The following is a 19,903-nucleotide window of genomic DNA, read 5'->3' as shown; positions in this document are numbered from 1 at the left end:
ATCATCAGATCTGTAAATGGATAGGACCATACCAAAGTGTTAAGTACAAAGGAGGTGTGTGTATACCTGAATAGTGATGGTAGTGTTGTTTGCTTGGAGAGAAATGCAGCTGGCATTATTGATATAAGAATTATTTCTTTCGAAATTTTTCATAACGAGAGATTAGTTTGTTTGCAAAATTTCTATGTTATTTATCCCAAGTTATTTATATCCTGAGGTTTTAACAGAAGTGAATGGGTTTTTTTTGTTTGCTTGTTTGTTTTCCTTCCCAAATGTTAAGGTATAAGACAGAACAGCCAAATTATACAGGAGAAAAATGTCACCCTGAGTTGCATGAGTGCTGGCAAGGCACAGAGCTGCAGCAGTGGGAGGGGGGACTGGTTCAGGAACAGTTTTCCACCTGAGCAATGGATATACAACAAGGCACTCTTGCTGAGCTCAGATCTATTAATTTCACTCTCCGTACCTTTCTGGGATTGTGCCTATTAACAGTATTATCCCTTAACAAAATGAGGTTCTTATTCACTGGCAGACATTTAGGCTCAAGTAATTTGTGCTCTCTTTATGTGTCTACACAAGAGATGTGACACAGTGTCTATAACCAATCCCACAGTCCATAAGTACTTGTCACTTATTTGGCTGCTAGTGTGAAGGTTAGAATTAAAAAGAACCTAATGAAAATAAATTTTTGTTAATGAACCTGAGGTAGCTGGTTGGAAAGAACCTTCTGTATTTAAACTGGGAATTGAGACACTGGTCTGAAATTTGCCCTTGGAGTAGAAAAACAAAGGTGCTGTGAATAGTTGCCTGGCAGTATGTGGGAGTTGTCACTGGGATGAGGAAAGCACAGCAGAAACTCATGGGTTGGCTATGGCAGAAAGCAGAGGCACAGAGTAAGCAGCTGCTAGAACTAATGCCAATGGATTTTGTTTGTGCTGTTCCCATATGAAGAATCATGGCTCAGTACCTTTCATGATCTCTGTGGGAGCTCGGTTTGGTGGCCCAGCACTACCACCTCATTCCCATGCTGCTCAAAACCAGGCCTGTTTGTCAGTCCATCAGAGAGGAACAGGAGAATTGTGTCTTTTGAAAGCAGGGTTACTTGTGGGTAATGCAGGACAGAGTAGCTGGTTAGTCAGCAGTATCACCCCTCTGCACCGCAAGGCAGAAGCGAGCTGCCCTGTTCTCCTGATGTACATGCAGTTCAGGGCCAGTGATCTACCTGACTTCTGTGGTAGCATATCTGTGCATGATTTTGCTGTGTTAGTGTCACTGTCAACTCTGCTGTGGCATCCAGGAAAGCTGAAAACCTTCCCTTGCTATTCAGGGTAGCACACCAGGATAAACCCACCCCTGACTGCTTCTCTCTCTCATGTATTTCTTGAAAGAAATGGTCTGCCAAATTTGACTTTTACAGAGGTGAACCTGAATTCCAAAAAGATAGAATGGCAGAACTTGGCTGAAAATCTGACCAGAGAGAAATACAATCTGCGAAAGGTGCCGTTCTGCTTGGGAAGTGAAAGAAAAGCCACTTTTGGAAGCCACCCACTTTTGGAAACCACTTTTCCTCTAATCCTGTTTCTAATGCCGTGATACCTTGGCAGAAATTTTCCAGTTCCCTTTAAGGTATTACTGGGGGCTGGCCTTGTGTGATAGTTTTGACCTCAGTGGGCGTTAAGGACTCTTGATAAATCATTAAATCATGTCCTTAGAAAGAGAAAAATAGTCTATCTTACTAAGCATCCAGAAAGCTAAACCAAAGACAGTTTTAAAGGTGAATCAGACCTGGGACGTAAATGAAGCCATTATCCCATTTTCAATATAATCCACTCCTTATCATAAATCAGAAAATGTATTTCAAGATAATTACAGCTTTTTTGAAAAGGTTAGTTTTAGTAAAGCATAACACAGCATCTAACTAACAAGGACACTTAAGAAAAACAAATGGATCATTTTCATTTTTTTAAATAGGGAATTTAATGTTATTGGCTTTTGCACGTCATTGAAACTACACACAATTTAAACAAGCATTTACCAAATTAGACTGCAAATTTTATCTCTGCCTTCCAAGAAGGCTCCAATTCAGGAAGTATCTGAGCCTGGAGTTTTGGGTCAGCTCACTATGATGATAATGGGCATATGCAAAACTCTTTATCAAGGTCTGATTGTAATTACGTGTACTTTTCACACATCCAGAGTAGGTTAGGGCAAACCTGCCTTTGGACTGGCTGGCCACAAGGTTGTGTATATGACCCACTGCTGAGAGCATCTGAGGTGGGGGCACTGATATCTCTCAACTGCCTGCTGCCCAAGCCAAAGGTGCGGTACAGCTGCCTGGGGTACAGCTGTCTGGGAGACTCGTTATGCTGTGGTGGGTCAGACCTACTCATTCTCCCTTCCATCCCCTTCTACACCTAATGGCCAAGTGGCACATACTATTTCTCAGCCCCAAGGAACCAGAAAAATAGGAATTAATGCACACCGTGTAGGGGATGAATAGTAGTGAGAGTGGAGGTGGGGAAGAGGTAGAAAAAAGGTGGATGTGGGGGCATCCAGGGAAAAAAGAGAGAGAAAGATGGAGGGGTTTCCAGGATGGATGGAGGGGACAGGTTTTTCTGAAGCTTCTCAAGACCCGTCCTTTCAACTGGGTTGCACAGCTCTGCTCTGAGGATTCAAGCTTCCATGGCTTATGCTCATGGGTTTAGTGATGGCAATGGGTGATGCATGCACTTGTGCTAAATGGAATGTAGTTTTGTTTGGCTTTACCTGGTTTCACTGAAGCCATGAGAATTTGAATTAATTTGTGTTGCAGCTGGTTAAAGGTATATACTTAGATAGCCGCTGCCTGCCAGCTGAGTCAAGGTAAGCAGTCTTACGCCCACTTATCTGAGCTCTAGTGTGCTGTATGAGAGATTGAACCGGGAAGGGTATGGTGGCTCTTCTGGGTGCTCCTGTGAGTAAAGCTGCTTGTGGATGGGCTGCTTTGAACATACCAGTTCCTATTCTCTGCTTTGGATTTTTCAGTGGTTCCCAGGGAGTGCCTATTTTCTGTTTATGACTGTATTTCTGTTCTGATCGTGTCATGGAAAAGATATTTGTTTGAGACAGGGCAGCTCACAAAGATGAATGAATGGTGAGATTGCTGGAGATAAAACTCCATTCAGTGAGTTAGTCCATCTGCAGAAGAAGTTTCTGAAGGTCAAGACTCATCAAAATATGGTTCACCATTTCATTGTACGGTGTGAGATACCTTCATACCTTCATAATAAATGTGTGCTGCCCTAACTAGTACAAGCAAAAATGCAGTTTTAATCTGAGGACTGTGAAGGAGACTCTCTTCCCATCTCTATGCCTACCATTGAATGGAAAAAGGCTTTTAATTAACTCTTGGCAAGGGGTCTTTGTCTACGCAGTCACAGCTAATTAGCAAACAAAAAATGAGGATAAACTTTGGGAAAAGAATATCTACTTTTTTCTTATAAGATTACCAGTTTTAGATTGTTTCCTTTCATTAATCTTAAACTTTTCGCACAGGTTATCCTGGAGGTAAAAAGTAATCAAGCTGAATTTCAGCTGGAAATATTTTTTGGTTTTTTGATTTTTCTTTGCAAATTTTGGTCCATGTGTGAAGGTCTGTTTCCAAAACTGGACTTAGAATAAACACTGTTCTCCATGTAGTCACTAGTGTAGACTTCACATGAATGAAAGGCACTGAGTTTAATCTCTGCCATGTTAATGAGCTTCCTCTCCTATGTTAACCCATGGATATTTAAAATGCAGCTCCTGTATATTAGGAATTGGAAATCTGGCAGCTGTGTTGCATCTCCAGGACTGAAAGCGTAATTTGACTCCTAAACCTATGTTCTCTATTTGATGAATTGTGTTACCTATGTGAGCTGGCGTTCCAGTATGAATTGGGTTTATTAGCTTGGGCACTGAATCAGCTCTGAACCTCACACACTCTCAGTTCTTAAACACAGGCTCCCTGTAGCCCCCTGCCTTTCTTCAATTTTGTAGAATTCTTTGGAGCTTCAGATTTGGAATGACATAAAGCTTTGATTTAAAGCTTTCCAGTTATTAGACATCGTACTGAGACCTACTGAAGTAGAAGGGTAAGTGCTAGTAATTAATCAAGGCAACCTGGCTGTGCTGGTGTGATGGAAGTGAATGAGTTCCCAATAGGAGATTTAATTGAAAAACATTAAGTTTCAAAATGAACTGGATGAAGTCAGGGGATTAGAACATAATTCTTTCAATCCTGGCAATTTAAAGAAAGAGAAAACTCTTTCAGAGGGAGGAACTGCATAATGCATTGATGGGCCATCAAACACTAATTGCAGGCTATCAGTTAAAAGTGACACCTGGAGATTTAATATTGGGTATTTGGGTACAGGCCACAGGATAAAGATATCTTCTTAAATGTGAGTGGAGGTGAATTTAAGCCAGCAACACTTATTTGGTATGAATGACAGCCCAACTATGTTTCATCAGAAGTGAAAGATGGGCCTGAAAGTGCATTCAGGGTACTTTGTCTATTCAAAAGATCTGATCATGGTCATTTCTTCATACAGTGAAGAAATGCCACAGCCACTCATACCACTGAATGTTTCCTTCTTCTCTGCTTATCACCTGGGTGGTGTTGCTTCCACTGGTGGTTTTGAAGACTATACCAATAATGCAAAGATGAAAGAACATTAGACAGTCATACACGTTTTCAACCTCTTGCCCTTTTCCCTCTGCAGAACTCTTTTGCTTCTTGAGAACTCTGTGGGGACAGCAGGAGAAAGCATTGGCAAGAGGACCACTTGATTGTGATCCTACAGAATGTAATGGACTGAAGAGACTGTTATCAGTGACAGTAGAACACTTCCGTTTGGTTATTCTGTATAGCGCTTATGTAAATGTTTTCAGTTACAGCCATGGATTTGCACTTTTTCTGTATTTCCTTTGTATTCTTTATAAGGTTTGGTTGCATGGATGTGAATTCCAGTAACCAGCGAGGCTGATGTGAAACACATTTATCCTGCAAAGCCTAAAACTGCACCTATGTTCCACCATGTAGCTGTTACACAGCAATGCACACTATAGACAGAAACACAGCTGCTGGGAAATACCACTGACAAGAACAGACACTTCTGAGAGATGAAAATGAGCGTTCAGCCTTGACAGTTTGGGTTGCTTACCATGAAAATGGAAATGACATTGTCTTGAGTATTTATAGAACGCTGACTTAAGTCTTGAATCTCTTTTTACATTTTTTTGTGAGAAATTGTAAGCATCTGTCACCTGCTGCTGAGGTTGAAACCGCAGAACCAAAAGGAAAGAAACACGTATCGTTACACTAAACAAACTTCTTGCATCTTATTTTGACTGTCTGACTGTCATGGGAGACTTCCAGTATCTTCAGTAGTAATGAGCTATCAGTTTTTTGTGAGAATACAACCTGATTTTGTTTTAATCAATTATTATTTCAGAAGGTACTTTTAGAGCTGCTGTGGGGTGAAGGGGCTGGGAAGGCTAGGTATCTTAAAGTCCTGGCCTTGCGCAAAGCTTGGCAGTAGCTAGTAATTTGGAGGCTGGAAAATGAAGACTGAATGTATTAAATTTCTGTAATTTAAAAATATTTCTATACTGACCTTGGTCACAAAGGGGCAAACTGTTAAAGCAGAAACATGTTCTGTAACTGTCACAGGTGCTCAATATAGCAGATCCTAAAAGAAATGCTTTGAAATCATGACAGTAAGTTCTGCATAAAAGCTGGTTGAGCAGAGGTTATATTGGAGAAAGAAGAATCAGCTCTTTCCATCATTCCCTGCCTGAAATGTTACTATACACTTTAGCTCATCTGCCTGTGATTTTTTTTATCTTTGTGTCATCCTTTTTGGGACAGCAGTGCAGTCCTTAGCACAAGAAGACCAAAGGTGTGTTTATTGCAGATTTCTGTCTCAGTGGCTAGGAATGGATGCTTAGAAAGAGTACAAAAATTCATGTTGTATCGTGTAACTCTTATGTAAAGACAGCTTTCATTTTTACTGTCCTGGATAATTTTATATCATCTGTAAATTCATCACTTACCCCATTCAGCAGTTCATATGTGAATATATTGAAGAGTTTTCTTTCAGAAACCTGTTGAATTCCTGAGGTAACTTCTTAATTTATGCCCACTCTGGTTTCTGCTTTTAATTAATTATGAATATACAATAAACCTTTCTTTCTTATATCATGACTGGTTAGTTAGTACAATTAGTACAATTTGATGGAGAGGTGCCTTGTCAAAAGATTTCTGGAAGTTCATGTCATTCTGTGAATCACACTGTCATTGTTAATATACCTGCTGACCCTTCAGTGAATCCTAATAGCTATGTATGTGAGCCTTGACTTTCTACTGAAAAAGCTGCTCTGGTATAACCAGGACATCAAGTGTTGAGCAGATCTGTAATTTCTCACAGCTTCACCTGCACAGAAGTCAGACTTTCTGGTGCAGATTACTTGCACCATCTCTCAATCCCCTTTTAAAAGGGGGCTTTTCACTTGCTACTCTCCATTCCTGAGGAAGAGTTAGTCAGTAGATTACCACTACAGCAGCAGTTAAGTAGTCTCACAGTTTGATTACTATACCACTTGGTGTTAAATGCAATGGAGCCCAAGTGATTCCGTAGTATTTACTTTATCTGTCTGTTCATAAATGACCCCTGCTGACCTTTTGGTGGTTCCTCAAACTTGTCCCTTATAAAGAAAGTGTCTGTGAATCTCTCTAAGCTCTTCTTAAGTGAACATGGATAGAGTTCATCTAACTTTTTTGTTATGACTTTAACTTTTTTAGTTCTATTAGCTCTGCAGACTGTACAAATTTTCTGCCAGGGAGCACAGAAGATCTTATTTACCCAAGTTAAGCTTCAAAATCTGTTTTCATCTGCCTTTTATGCTTTTTACATTTGATTTATCTGAATTTATACTCTTTTTTGGTTCCCTTCTTCAGATAAGACTTCTGCTTTTTGAAGGAAGTCTTTCTAACTTTAAATGCCTTCCTTTATTGTTGTTCAGTGGTTCTAACTTTGGTCGGTCCTTTTTTGTTTCTCTTTGATTAGAAGGTATTATTTACAGAGAGACTCCAGTTTAGTTGTCTTTAAATAATCTCAAGTTTGCCTGCAAGAATTTTATTCTTCTATGTGTTCCTTTTAATTTGTTTTTAACAAGCTTCTTCATTTTTATGTTGCTCTCTTTTTTTGAAATTAAATCCACTTCATTCTTGCAAATGCTAAATTTGAATATATAGTAGTCATAATTACAGAGCAACTCTTCAAAAGTAACATTGCAAACCACATCTTGTCCGCTCAAGACTGAGCCAAATTGCTTCTTTACTTGTGGGTTTTCTGACTAGCAAGTTTAACAAGTGGTCATTCATGATATTTAAAACTTGTATCTCTATATAATTTCTCACTATCACATTCCTTCAGTCTACATGGGTATAATTGAATCCTCACATTTTTATTATCTGTTCCGCTCTGGCAGCTTCTCTGATCTGTAAGCAATTTCAAGTCACATCACTACCCCCCTGGCTGGTAATACCAAACTTCCTATTAAGGCAAGACACTTGGAACTGTACAAATTGTTGTGTTCCTTCTGGATGCAGTTAAATTGTTTACCTTATTTTCCTCCTTTAACTTTGTCTTCTCCCCTTCTCTCACTCATATTGCATTATAGCATTGCTTTAACTTTGCATTCCTATCTCATTTCTGTCAGAGAGTAGCAAGTGTGCTGCTGGTCTATGACCCAGAGCTGGTGACGGTGATGGCTTCCATCAACTGCCTGGTCATAATCAGACAGGGAAAGACAATGACGCAGATCCAGTCTGGAATAGCAGGGGACAAGGCTGGCTGCAAGGCTACCTACAATGCAGTTCAGACTAGGACTGTGGGCCAGATCCTGAGCTTAGCTGGAGCTCTGGTGTCCAAGGGCAGAGGGTGAGGGTGGCTATCTCAGATGAGGCTGGTTGGGGCAATGAAAGCCTCTTGGGGCACTCAGGGCCATGGCAATTTGTACTCTGGCATTATGATGTTGCACAGTTTGGCTTTCTTCTACCTATTATACCGATAACCTCGTTCAAAGTCAGAATTTCCCCATCTTGGCTTTTTCAGTTGTCTAGCATTTGTATAGAAACACATACATCCTTGACCTTGAAGGGTTACCAGTGGAGTTTGGCAGGGATCTCTCCTAGGACCTGTGCTGTAAAAATAGTCATAAGTGGTCTGGAAAAGGGATGATTACTCAGACGAGACAGTTGTTGGTAATACAATGTTAATTAGGGTATTATGGATGAGAATTGATGCTGAAGAATTGCAAATGGACCTTGTGAGGCTGGGCAGTAAAATGACAGATAAAATTCAATGTAGATAAATTTAAAATGTTGCACATCTGCAGAGGAAATCATCCTAATTTCTCAAATAGAGTGGTGGGCTCTGAGCTGACCATTAATACTCAAAAGTGAGATTTTGGTACTGTGATAAATAGTTCCATGAAAATGTCAGCTCAATGATCAGGAGTGGTCTAAAGTAAAAAAGCAAAGCATATGTTAAGGGTCCTCAAAAAGGGAATTACAGATCAAAATACAAAATATCATAACACCACTGTACATATCCATGGTTTGTCTGCCTGTTGGTTACCTCATGCGGTTCTGGTTCTCACTTCTCATGAAAGGTATGGTAGAGTTCGAAAAGACTTGGAGAAGGACAGTAAAGACACTCAGAGATGAGAAATGTGGACTGGCTAAATACATGAAACAAATGACTTGGGCAGGGTTGTGGAATCACAGAGGCCTCCAAGATCGCAGTTGTTGTGGAGAGAGTAGACACAGGTCCACCATTCACTGTTTCTGCTAAAAACAAGGATAAGAAAAAAATGCTCGACTGAAGGTGGAGGAACCGAGTTCAAAGCAAACAAAATGAGGTGGTTCTTACAGAACAGGAAATAGATTTGTGAAACTCCTTGCCAAAGGATGTTTTGGTTGTGAAAGCTTAAATGGGTCCAAATGAATATCAGAGAAACTCATGGAAGAGAAATTCATGCAACATGAATTCATGTTGCAAAGTATATGGAAAACACTTCTAGCTCAGGAAATTTGGGGGCTGAGATAACTGGTGATTGGGAGAGTATGTAGGGAGCACCACTTATGTTTGTTTTCATTCTTGATGTTCCTATTCTTTCCTGGACATCCCCTTATCAATCCACTTATGGCCAAGGATTATGCCAATCTATATTGGTTCACAATGAGTAACAAGAAGCAAAAGCAACAAAATCTCAGCAATATGTGTAGGTTTTCAAATATCCCTGTGTTTAGAAACCCCCAAAAATTCTCACCCTGCAGTTCAGCTCTGAGGCTCTGCCTAAACTAGTAAATTGAAGAGGGCCAGCGCTTAAGCAACGGGTCCTGATCATCCATATTGTTTAATTGCTAGCTTACTCTCTCAGACTGTTTTGACCTAGGCCAGCCAAAGCTGTTGTCCCAGACAGTGCTTGGCATTGGACCTGAGACTGTTCCCAGCTGGGTGATATGGATGTCACCACCCTGTTTTGTACGGGAGGAACATTCAGTTGCACGGACTAGAGCTCTACTGTAACCTGTGGTCTTCAGGATCAAAGAATGGTTTGTGGTCTGTTTTGTTTACTAGCACAGATGTAACCTCAGTGTCTGACTGTAGAGACAGGCTCAGACTCTGCAAGTCGATAAAACGGGCCTGGAGCTATTTTCTGACCCTGAGGCCGATGGGTACAGCATGCACGGCACCAAATTACTAAACTCTCTTTCTCCTCCTTTCACTTCTCCAAGTAGGATGGCTGCATCCCAAATGTTTCCTGGGAAAGATCCCTTGCCTGTGCCCATCCTGAACAATGCCCAGACATTGTCTGGAGGCGTGCCTAATTGTGCAGGGTTTGTGCTAACAGTTTAAGAGTGCAGATAACCATGGGTCATTGCATTTGTCTGCAGCCTGGACTTGTTTAGCTTTTAATACCCAGTGTGCCAGCTGCAGAAAAGAAGCAGCACATGAAGGATAATGGCTTTGTCTCCTTTGTAATGAACTGGGAATTAGCTGCCTCAGTGCTCTTCCAGCACCTGTAAGATTTGTACTTCTACCTGAATAACGTGTGGCTCTGCCATGGGGATGTCAGGGCACAGCGGGGCTGGGAGCGGTGCTGACTCCTGGGGTGGCAGGGCAGGGCCTGGCAGCCAGGGCCTGTCCTACCACCCCCCCCCAGAAACAGGGCAGCTGCGGGGCACTGTGGCAACCCCAGCTTCGGGCATCTCCCTGGGGCCGGGGCTGGGGCCAGGCCGGGCCTTAAGCCCGCAGGTAGGCCTGGCTTGGTGGGGCCCATGGCTGGGGAGGGCTGTGGGAAGCTGGGGACGGGCCCTGCTGTGGTGTTCATGGGGCAGGGCCCAACGGTCCTGGTGGCCTGAAATGGGTTCCTGGGCCCTGGGCAGGGTGGGGGGAGCCCCAGGGGTGGGCAGGGACAGGCAGGGCTGGCAGTGCCCTTGGGGCCCTGACTTTTGGTCACAGCTAGTTTAATTTTGTTCTTCCTTCATGGACCTTCTGGAGCAAGTGGCAGTATTTTCTCAGTCAGTTGCACGACCCTAAGCCAGAAAAAAGATTTATAGTTAAGAAAGTAATATACCTTGTTATACCTACAGTGAGATCTGAACATCTGCTGCCCTTTTGTGTGGGCTGACTACCATTTATTTGCTTTGCTGATAACCATGAAACCTTCAACTTTGGCCTCCTCCATTCCTTATTGATTCCCTTGTTGAAATTAACAGCGGCCTGGGTCAATGTACGATACCCCCTAAAATCCTTAACAACGTTCAGTTCAGTACGTCTATATCTTCAGTGGACTGGAAGCAATAATTTTTACCTGTGGTTTTGTGTTATATTTGTTATATTCAGAGGCAAAAAATCTTCCATAAAAATTTCTGTATTGCTTTAATTTTTCCATACTGGCACTTTAAGGATCAATAACACCTTGCAAAGAGATTAACTCAGAATAGGAAGCTGGTGGAAGTCAGAGGTTTAGCAAGTGCACATAGTACTTTATATATCACCTCTGAATTTATAAATTGTTTGGATATTGTTTCTAGAAAAAAACCCACTTTTTTCCTTGCTCTCTGCCACTTTTTTTAAGGGAGCATTAACAACAAAATACATGCTGTTTAGTGGGAAATTACAGTTTTCACATGATGTAGGAAAATCAGGGTTTGTACTGCAAATTGACAATTAATTTGACAAAAAAATGCTCGTTTAGACATTAGAGAAATCTTAACTGCCTTCTACTAACATAATATATTAGAAAAGGATGCCCAGTGTAGTCGGTTGGGTTGAGATTGTGCAAAAGATAATAATGTTTTTCTCTACATTTCAGAAAACATTTGTGAAAAATGTGTGTAAGTTCCCTCACTGCTGTTTTTGGAAAAGTAATAATTAATTAATCATAGGTTTCTTTTCTCAAATAGTGCATTTGAGTGGTAAACCATCAGATCCATGTTCGATTATGATTGCACTTGTCTTCAGAGGTGCCTCGGTTCTGTGCTTTTAACTTCTCCTTGAATGTTCTTCCTTGAATCAGACCCTGTTCAATACCCACAGGGTCACTGCTTCGGGGATTGTGCTGGGCAACTGAGTGTACCACAAAGATGGCTCTTCCTTTCATATGGATGTTATAGCTCATCTTTCATGCCTAATCTCCCATTGACTCTTAGAGTGCTAGGTTGGGTTCACTAAAATATACAATTTATATTAACATTTTTTTAAAGCAGCCCATTTAAAAATACTGTGGTGAAGTTCTTATAGCATTTCCATTTGCTAGCGGCTATCAGTGAACTGTATTGTCTCTTCCTTTTCATAAGCAGCTTTGATTTTTCTAGTTGCTCGGTGAAATTAGTCTTCTGCTACTGTCACGGAGTTGGTGTTGTTCTCACAACATTTCAGTAGGGTCTATTAGATACTTTCCTCTAAGCCTATGATGAATTGTGAGTGTCATACAAAGAGTGCCTAGGTTCCTGGGGGGGAGGTTAGAGGCTGGTAGCACAATTTTTTTGCTTATATGGTAAAGAGCTAAAGGCATCCTTATAGCTGAAGAACAAGACGATGCCTTTTGGCATGTTCAGTTCTATTAACTGCTCTGACAGACTGTCTTATTTCTGAAAACAACAATTAGCCTGTTCTGTAACACAGTTAATGTTTAAGTAATAATTAATTGGAGCATATTGCTGAGGCAAGAGGTGGCTTGATGGTTCCTCAGGATCAATGTCAGTAAAACTCATAAACTGTGTTTATTACTGCCCTTTGATAATTCCTTATGCTTAGCATGTGAAAAAAAAAACAAACCCACCCAACCACAATAGCCTTGTCTTGGTGATATTCCAAATAGCACTCTCTCAGCATAGAATTGCTTTTGGCACATGGGATACTGCATGGTTATGGAAAATTAGGGGCTGGAAGGCTAACTTGGTATCTTTCAGAATTATTTTAGAGGAATTAACTATTTACATATCTGCTACCTGAGGGTGGGATAGTCCCTTCAGCATCCCCCAAAAGTCCCAAAGGCAGGACTCTATCTGTAAGCTGGCATTCTTACATACTATATACTGAACCTCTTGTTGACCTTTACAAAGGAATAACAAATTCCTAATATCCTGATTCAGCTTTGAAAGGGCAAATATCCATCAAAAACCTGTATAATTTTCAAAATGTTTGGAACAAAAAAATTGTAACTTGATCTTCAGATAATATATTATCAGTAACAGTTAATTGAAGGAAAAACCCCCTGAAATTGGAATTTAACAGGACTAAGTTCTTGCTACAGTTGTACAAATTCAACAGGTAAATTTTTATTATTGCTTCTGCTGATGAAAAATAGTAAATACTTCCAAAAGTAGATCCTTGTACTTATCAGAAGGGTTGTAAAGGGAAAAAATCTGGCTTCATACCTCAGAGCCTGATGTCTATGATCACTAGTGCAATCATTTCTCAAAAGCTAAGCCTATGAAGAACATAATATTTGGTGAACATTTTCCAGACTTGTGAACATCTTCTCCAGTTAAAACCATTCATTCAATCATGAGAATGCCATCTGTGATGAATGCAGCGTCACATCCTTGCCAGTTCACAGAATAAATTTTGCAGAATTAAATACTTTTGATAATTGTTTTTTCTTTCCTGCTTTTCAGTGAATAATATTTTCACCCAATTTAGTCATTAAAGATAGAAACAGGTAAATAAATATGGTGCCAGGGAAATAATTTTCTGTCACAAGAACCAAACCCTTGAGACAGAGATCAAACCTGATTTAGAAAACAAAACAGAAAAACCCCTAAACCAAACAGGAATCAAGTCCCTAAAATTGAGTGTGTAAGTATGAACCATTTGTTGGATTTACTTAATTATAAAAATTAGAAAATATACATTATAAAATAGACTTCATTATAGAATATATGAACATTTCTATTTACTTGTCTTTTCTTTCTGGAATTTTTAAGGTGTTCCTATGTCAAGCTTTGTAGCTTTCCCTCAGAGCCATCCAGTTCAGTATCTCTCCTTTTTATTTATAAAAGACGGTATTATCTCCTGGAGCTGAACATTTCAAAAAATATTATGAGGATTTTTGTAAGCAGTAGTATATTCAGATATCTAAAATTTATTATTATCATACTGTTTTTAAGCAGCAGAGGCACAAGCAGGACTTTAAGACATAGTGGGGCATTGTCTCAGGGCTTTGAGCCTCGTGTTGCTGTTTCTTATAGTAAAACCTGAAGCTTCTGTATAAAGGAGATATGTGAGCGAGAACGTGTTTTTTGTCTAGAAGTTTAATTGTCACTCTTTGTTTAGAGATAGGGTACCTCCTTGGAACAGAAAGCGATCAAGCACCCAAACCTACAGATTTCCAAAGTATGATACAGGCCAAACCCATGCAAGTAAAAGGCCCTGCAGCAATCCAGCAATTTTGATCAGCTTTAGTTTCTTTCCCCAGTGGGGTTTGATATGTGTAGCACGCTTTCCTAAAGGGCAAAGAGGGACCTCTATAATGGTCTGAAAAATCAACCTGGAATCCCCAGAGCAGATAGTTATGTGGACTTGCTCAGGGAAGCATCGGAGCTCCTCTCCATCATTACTAGACTTCTTTCTGGCAATCCTCTCTTCATGTAAGAAATGAGGAACTGAGGCGTAGTACAGATCAAGCGACATGACCATGGTCACTTTATCAGGATGTCTGATGAGCCAGGATCTTCTCTTTCAAATCTCTGCTCCGTTCATCAGACCACTCCATGGACAGCCTGTTATCTAGAGACTGACCACCTTTCCACAAAAGAAGATAGCGCTTTGTGAGAATGTTAAACAGCCTGTAGAACATGTGTAACACTTCCAAGAAGGGAACAGAGATAGTTCATACCAAAGGAGGAGAAGCTCCATTTGTTTCCCTTTAGGAAACAGGTCACAGGATTGACCACTTTGTAAATTTTTTCACAGCCTTACCTTAGAGTGATCATGTCTTTCACTAAGAACTGAGGGATGTTAGTTCTTCATTTAGCAGTGGCTCGATCATAATTTCTGAGTCTGAATGGGATCAGGGAATTCATCTGTTCTGGTCTGTGCTGGTTTTGGCTGGAGTAGAGTTAATTTTTTCCATAGTAGCTTGTATGGGGCTATGTTTTGGATTTGTGCTGAAAACAGTGTTGATAACACAGGGGTGTTTTAGTTATTGCTGAGCAGTGCTTACAAAGAGTTGAGGCCTCTTCTGCTTCTCACCCCACCCCACCAGCGAGTAGGCTGGGGGTGCACAAGAAGTTGGGAGGGGACACAGCTGGGACAGCCTGACCCCAACTGACCAAAGGGCTATTCCATACCACATGACGTCATGCTCAGCGTATAAAGCTGGGGGAAGAAGAAGGAAGGGGGGGACATGGGGAGTGATGGCGTTTGTCTTCCCAAGTAACCATTACGTGTGATGGAGCCCTGCTTTCCTGGAGATGGCTGAACACCTGCCTGCCCATGGGAAGGAGTGAATGAATTCCTTGTTTTGCTTTGCTTGTGTGCACAGCTCTTGCTTTCCGTATTAAACTGTCTTGATCTCAACCCACGAGTTTTCTCACTTTTGCTCTTCCGATTCTCTCCCCCATCCCACCGGGGGGGGGAGTGAGCGAGCGGCTGTGTGGGGCTTAGTTGCCGGCTGGGGTTAAACCACGACATGGCCATGCACAGAAGATGAGCCATGGCCTCACTCAAGCCAGGCAATTTGTATATCTTTAAAATGCAGGATGTTTTCCAAACACAAAGAGTGTGCTTTATGAAAGATAAAGTGAGAAGATGTTATAGCCTGGAAGCAAAGCAGTCAGGCTAAGAGCCAGCTGATGCTTCTTCCTTTTTTTATTTTTTTTTTTTCCCCTTGGATTTGGGCAATTTTAGTTAAACACCACAGAGTCTTCTGCACGCTCGTCATTTTCTGCCAACCCAGAGCATTTCCAGCTTTGGGATCCTGATTTGTGTGGTTTGGAGGTTAAATGCAGCCTGAAATGATGGATGCTTTTACTTGCATGCAGACATGATTAAAAATGAGGCAACCAACAATAACTTAGGTTACAAAGTTCGATGCATGATTCATGATGGTATGAAGAGTTGAAGTCTTTTTTTCTAGGGAATGTCGTACTGCATTCACATCAGCATCCTTTTTAATCCAGTTTAGAAAACGTGTTAATGGCACCTGAGTGCTGTCATGTCTGCAGTTGTATTTTTATTATATTCTGAGAGTTAAACCCATCTGCAGCATTATATTCTGTAGATTAATCTTGGAAGGACTATGGCAAAGCAAGGGATGAACTTATATTGCTACCTTGTGATGGAAAACAAAGTGAGATGTCAAGGGAAAGGAGGTAGGAATACTACCTCTGCTTGGAATCAGCAGCAGACAGCTATTGCTTCTTCTTTAACTCTTAGAAGTGCGAAAGCAGTCTCAGACTTTCTCTTGATGTGGGGAGAATATAGGAAGGTGAGGTGAAAGAAGGAAATGGGGCTTCTTTCAGCTTGCTGTTGCCATAGCGTCAGAATGATTTTATAGCAACAGTGCTGCAATTTGTTCTCCCTCTCAAGGCATTTTATTTATTAAAAAATGCCATCCTGGAAAATCACTGTGTGTTTAGTCAAAGTGGAGATGATCTCCAGAGGTCCTTTCCAACCTCAACAATTCCATGATACACTTCTAATAAGCCCATTTAGGAATCTGTTAGTTCCAAACTCCACAGCCTCATTTCAGCCTCTTTCTGGTTTTCATTGAAAGTCGATCATTTAGGGATTTCACTGTAAAAACACTATGCTTTTCCATCCCCCAGCAAGCGTATTTTTAATGTTGTGCCTATTTTCTGCCTAGATAGATAAAATCCCACTGTATTTGGCATAAAATTCTTCCTTTGGATAGGAAAGATCTAAGTAAGTTCTGTACTCTGGAATACAGCCCTCAGTTTTCCTGCAAATTGAAAGTAAATGTCTATAGTGGAAACTTGACTGGGTGTGGGATTCTTTAATATACAGCACCCCGTTAACTTTTCTAGAAACTCTGTTTTACGATTCAGCATGTTGTGGTCAATATTTTACGGTAATAAGCACTAAGATGACACTAGTTTGTGTGGGCTGCATTAAATTTGGGCTAAAAAAGTGAACAGTGAACCATATAATTACATAAAAATGGGATTCACTGTATGGTGGGGAGGGTTTGGTCAGACCTCCTGAAATGCAGTCATGAATGCTTTGGGTTTTTTCCCTCCCCTTTCCCTTTTCTACAAGATAATTCAGCTCTGCAAAGAAAGTTCTTCACTGACGTATTTGCAAGGCTGAAGTTGGGTGCGTTCATTGGTAAAGACGCACTAAAATTCATATATACAGTGGCAGCCAGCTCATCTTTTGTTTGTTTTTGACCGTGGCATGGAAGATTGAGTTCTGAAGCGACGGAGAGCTGAGTGTTAATGTCCTGGCTGCAGCTGAGACTGTCTAGTGGTACGACATCTTGTGGCAACTGCAATTTCCCAATATAGCTAGATGCTAGGCATGTGGCTGAGTATTGTGGCTTAACAAGTTATCACCATCAGAAGTGACTAGTGCCTAGCAAACTGGCAGGGCTGGTGTCATGTTTTGAAAACATTAATTCACTTACAGCAATAGTTACTTCTGCAGTTGTTGTTTGCCTGGCTCTGGGTAATTGCTAGTTGGGATGGTTCCACCTATGCTCATTGTGTGTTCGGTTTCAAGATGAGCATTAAAGTTTAAATCATTGACCTTGGCTGCAAATTAGAGGATGATTTTGTAAAATGTTCTCGCTCCCCCACCCATTTAGCAACCTCCTTGACCTCTGGGGGCTTGATTTCCCTGAAATGCAGAGATAAATCTAACTTTGTTTCCTGATGGTGGGGTAATTTGTGTATTGTTTTAATATGATTTAAAAGTATTTCTTCTCTCTATCACTGTTCATGGAAACCTTTAAAGTTTTTTTCTTTCTTTCTCACTTCAGTTTTTGCCTTGTGCTCTTTCAATAGGAAAACCAGAAAATACCTCTTTAAAATATTAGAAAATATAAGTATCTGCTTTTTTCTCTCTGACACAAGTCTCTATCAGCATCACTTTGAGTTATCTCCCCTGTCTTGCCCTGGATGTTGATCAAGAGCTGGTCCTGTTCTCCTCCTCCCCCAGTTTCTCTCTCGCCTCTGAAACAGTTCATTTTGGACTTCTCTGAACCTTGAACATCAATGTGTTGTAAAATGAAGCAGATTACAGTGATTTGAAGGTTTCTGAGGGGCAAAAAGAACCTTTTCAACAGTGTCTTCTGAAGCTTTACTGGTTTTGGCAGTGAGAAGAAATCAAAGGTAATAGTTCTGCTGGCACTGAAATTAACTGCATGGAGTTCGTAAGCTTGCAGTATCTCTATCCAAGACTACGAACAGCAGATTAAAGCTGGTTTGTTCCACCACTCCCCCTTGCCCCAGTATTTCTTACTGCGTGCATCATTTACTATTTATACCTTTGCTCATACTGATAGCTACCTTTTTCTTTCAACTGTCATTTCCTTGTGGTTTGTTACTCAGACATTAGAATCAAACCAAATGTTTTTGATAAAGTATTACTATTTGATCTACTTTCTGGCCAAATCTTTAACTAAAGTAAGTTGGAACAGCTTGACTGTTCGTGGTGAAGCTATCTTACTTTGTGCTGGTCCTGATCACATTTTCAAGCTTGTTCCTCACTCCCCACCCCCTAACTTGCTCTTACCTCAGCATAAGAAGGAAAGAAAGTTGTGGCCATGGCAAACTTTTTTAGAAGTTCTCATTTAAGAGACGGTTCTTACTATATATATGTTTTCAACAGTACTTGATACTAAAAAGGTTTAGGCTCTCATTGATGGGAAACAATACTGGCAAGAAGTGATGTAAGTTCTTCATATCATGGACTGTACTTCATTCTCTATCTTTCCATAAAGCTAACTTGTATGCACAGGAATATTATTATTTAATTTTGAAAACTATTGTTCCCTAACCAAATGCTAATTGTTGTATTCGTATCTGTTAAACATGCTGAGAGTTTTTCCTTTTTGTCAACTAAGTATTTCACAGAAATGATACATATCTGTGAGAATCAGAAATGGGTAAGAAGTTGTGCTCTACTGCAAGGTCCACGCAAAACTTTTTAATTTGCCTTATTATCTAATATTCAATCCTTTGCTGTGCTCCTTCTTTGGTATGTATTTGGTCTTGCATTTCAAAGGTAGGCTAGGTGTAGTTTTTAAAACTGAGGGTGCTGGCTTTGTTAGAAATCCAAGGAAAGAAAAATTTCTAGTATTGCTACAGTTGTATTGTCATCAGTGATGGCACACAACATCTATATGTTATGCCACACTTCTACTGGAGGATGCAACCAATTGGGATGGTACTGGGAAATCAGCAAGATGAACTTTAAATGTGAGACGTGTACTGCGCTAAGCTCTGCATAAAGAAATTTGATGCAAAAATACAGAATGGCAACAACAAAATGGTTCAAAAAAATCTGGAGCTGAGTAACCAATGCTGTTGCAAACAAAAAGGCAGCCCTTACTTTAGTGTCAGCCCAAGGAGAATATTACTCTCTTCTACTCGGAAGTGACAAAGTCTCATCTGGAAGACTTTTGCCCACTGAGCTCTTAGAAATGGAGAGACAATTTGGATAACAGCAAAAATGAAAAACACAACTTATGGAATGTCATATGAAGAAAAATGTATGAATCAGGTTTCTTTGGGGGACTGGCGTGGACTTTCTGTTTGGCAGCAGCTATTTGCAATTTAAGAGTGATAGGTTGCTTCTCCATAGCTGCTGGGGAAGGATAAGAAGACATTTGACTTAATTTGCAACAAGGGTTTAAGTTGGATAATAGGAATTACTTTTTTTTAACTGTTAGGCAGATGAACTGCTGTTCTGGAGAGTTTCCGAGCATTGGTTTGGATGAATGTCTCTGAGGAATGCTCCAAGTGTGCCTGATCATGTATCTCTGCTTGGGCTAGATTAGAATAAATAGCTGAAGTCTGTGTTTTGTTTGTCACCCTAATACATATTTTTGCATAAACATGTGAAAGGCTATATTATGTAAGAAGATTAACCTCTCACCTTGCTACTAATATTCAGCATTCTCTCCTATGCAGGAGTCCTTCAGTCCAATGCTCATTTCTTAGCCATGCTCTAAACTCATGTGTTCAAGAGTGCCAGGTTTTGTAGTATGGTCATGGTTCTACTAAGAGCAATAGTTAAAGGTGGTTTAGCTGTTTCTTTGTATCCGTTAATGGGTTTGAGAGTGTACTTTGCTGTCGCCTGGAAGTTCATCTTCAGCATGAAACCTTCCAGCTCTAAAG

Source organism: Mycteria americana, chromosome 3, assembly GCF_035582795.1.
Source record: "Mycteria americana isolate JAX WOST 10 ecotype Jacksonville Zoo and Gardens chromosome 3, USCA_MyAme_1.0, whole genome shotgun sequence".
NCBI classification, from domain to species: Eukaryota; Metazoa; Chordata; class Aves; order Ciconiiformes; family Ciconiidae; genus Mycteria; species Mycteria americana.
This window is presented reverse-complemented; position numbering follows the sequence as displayed.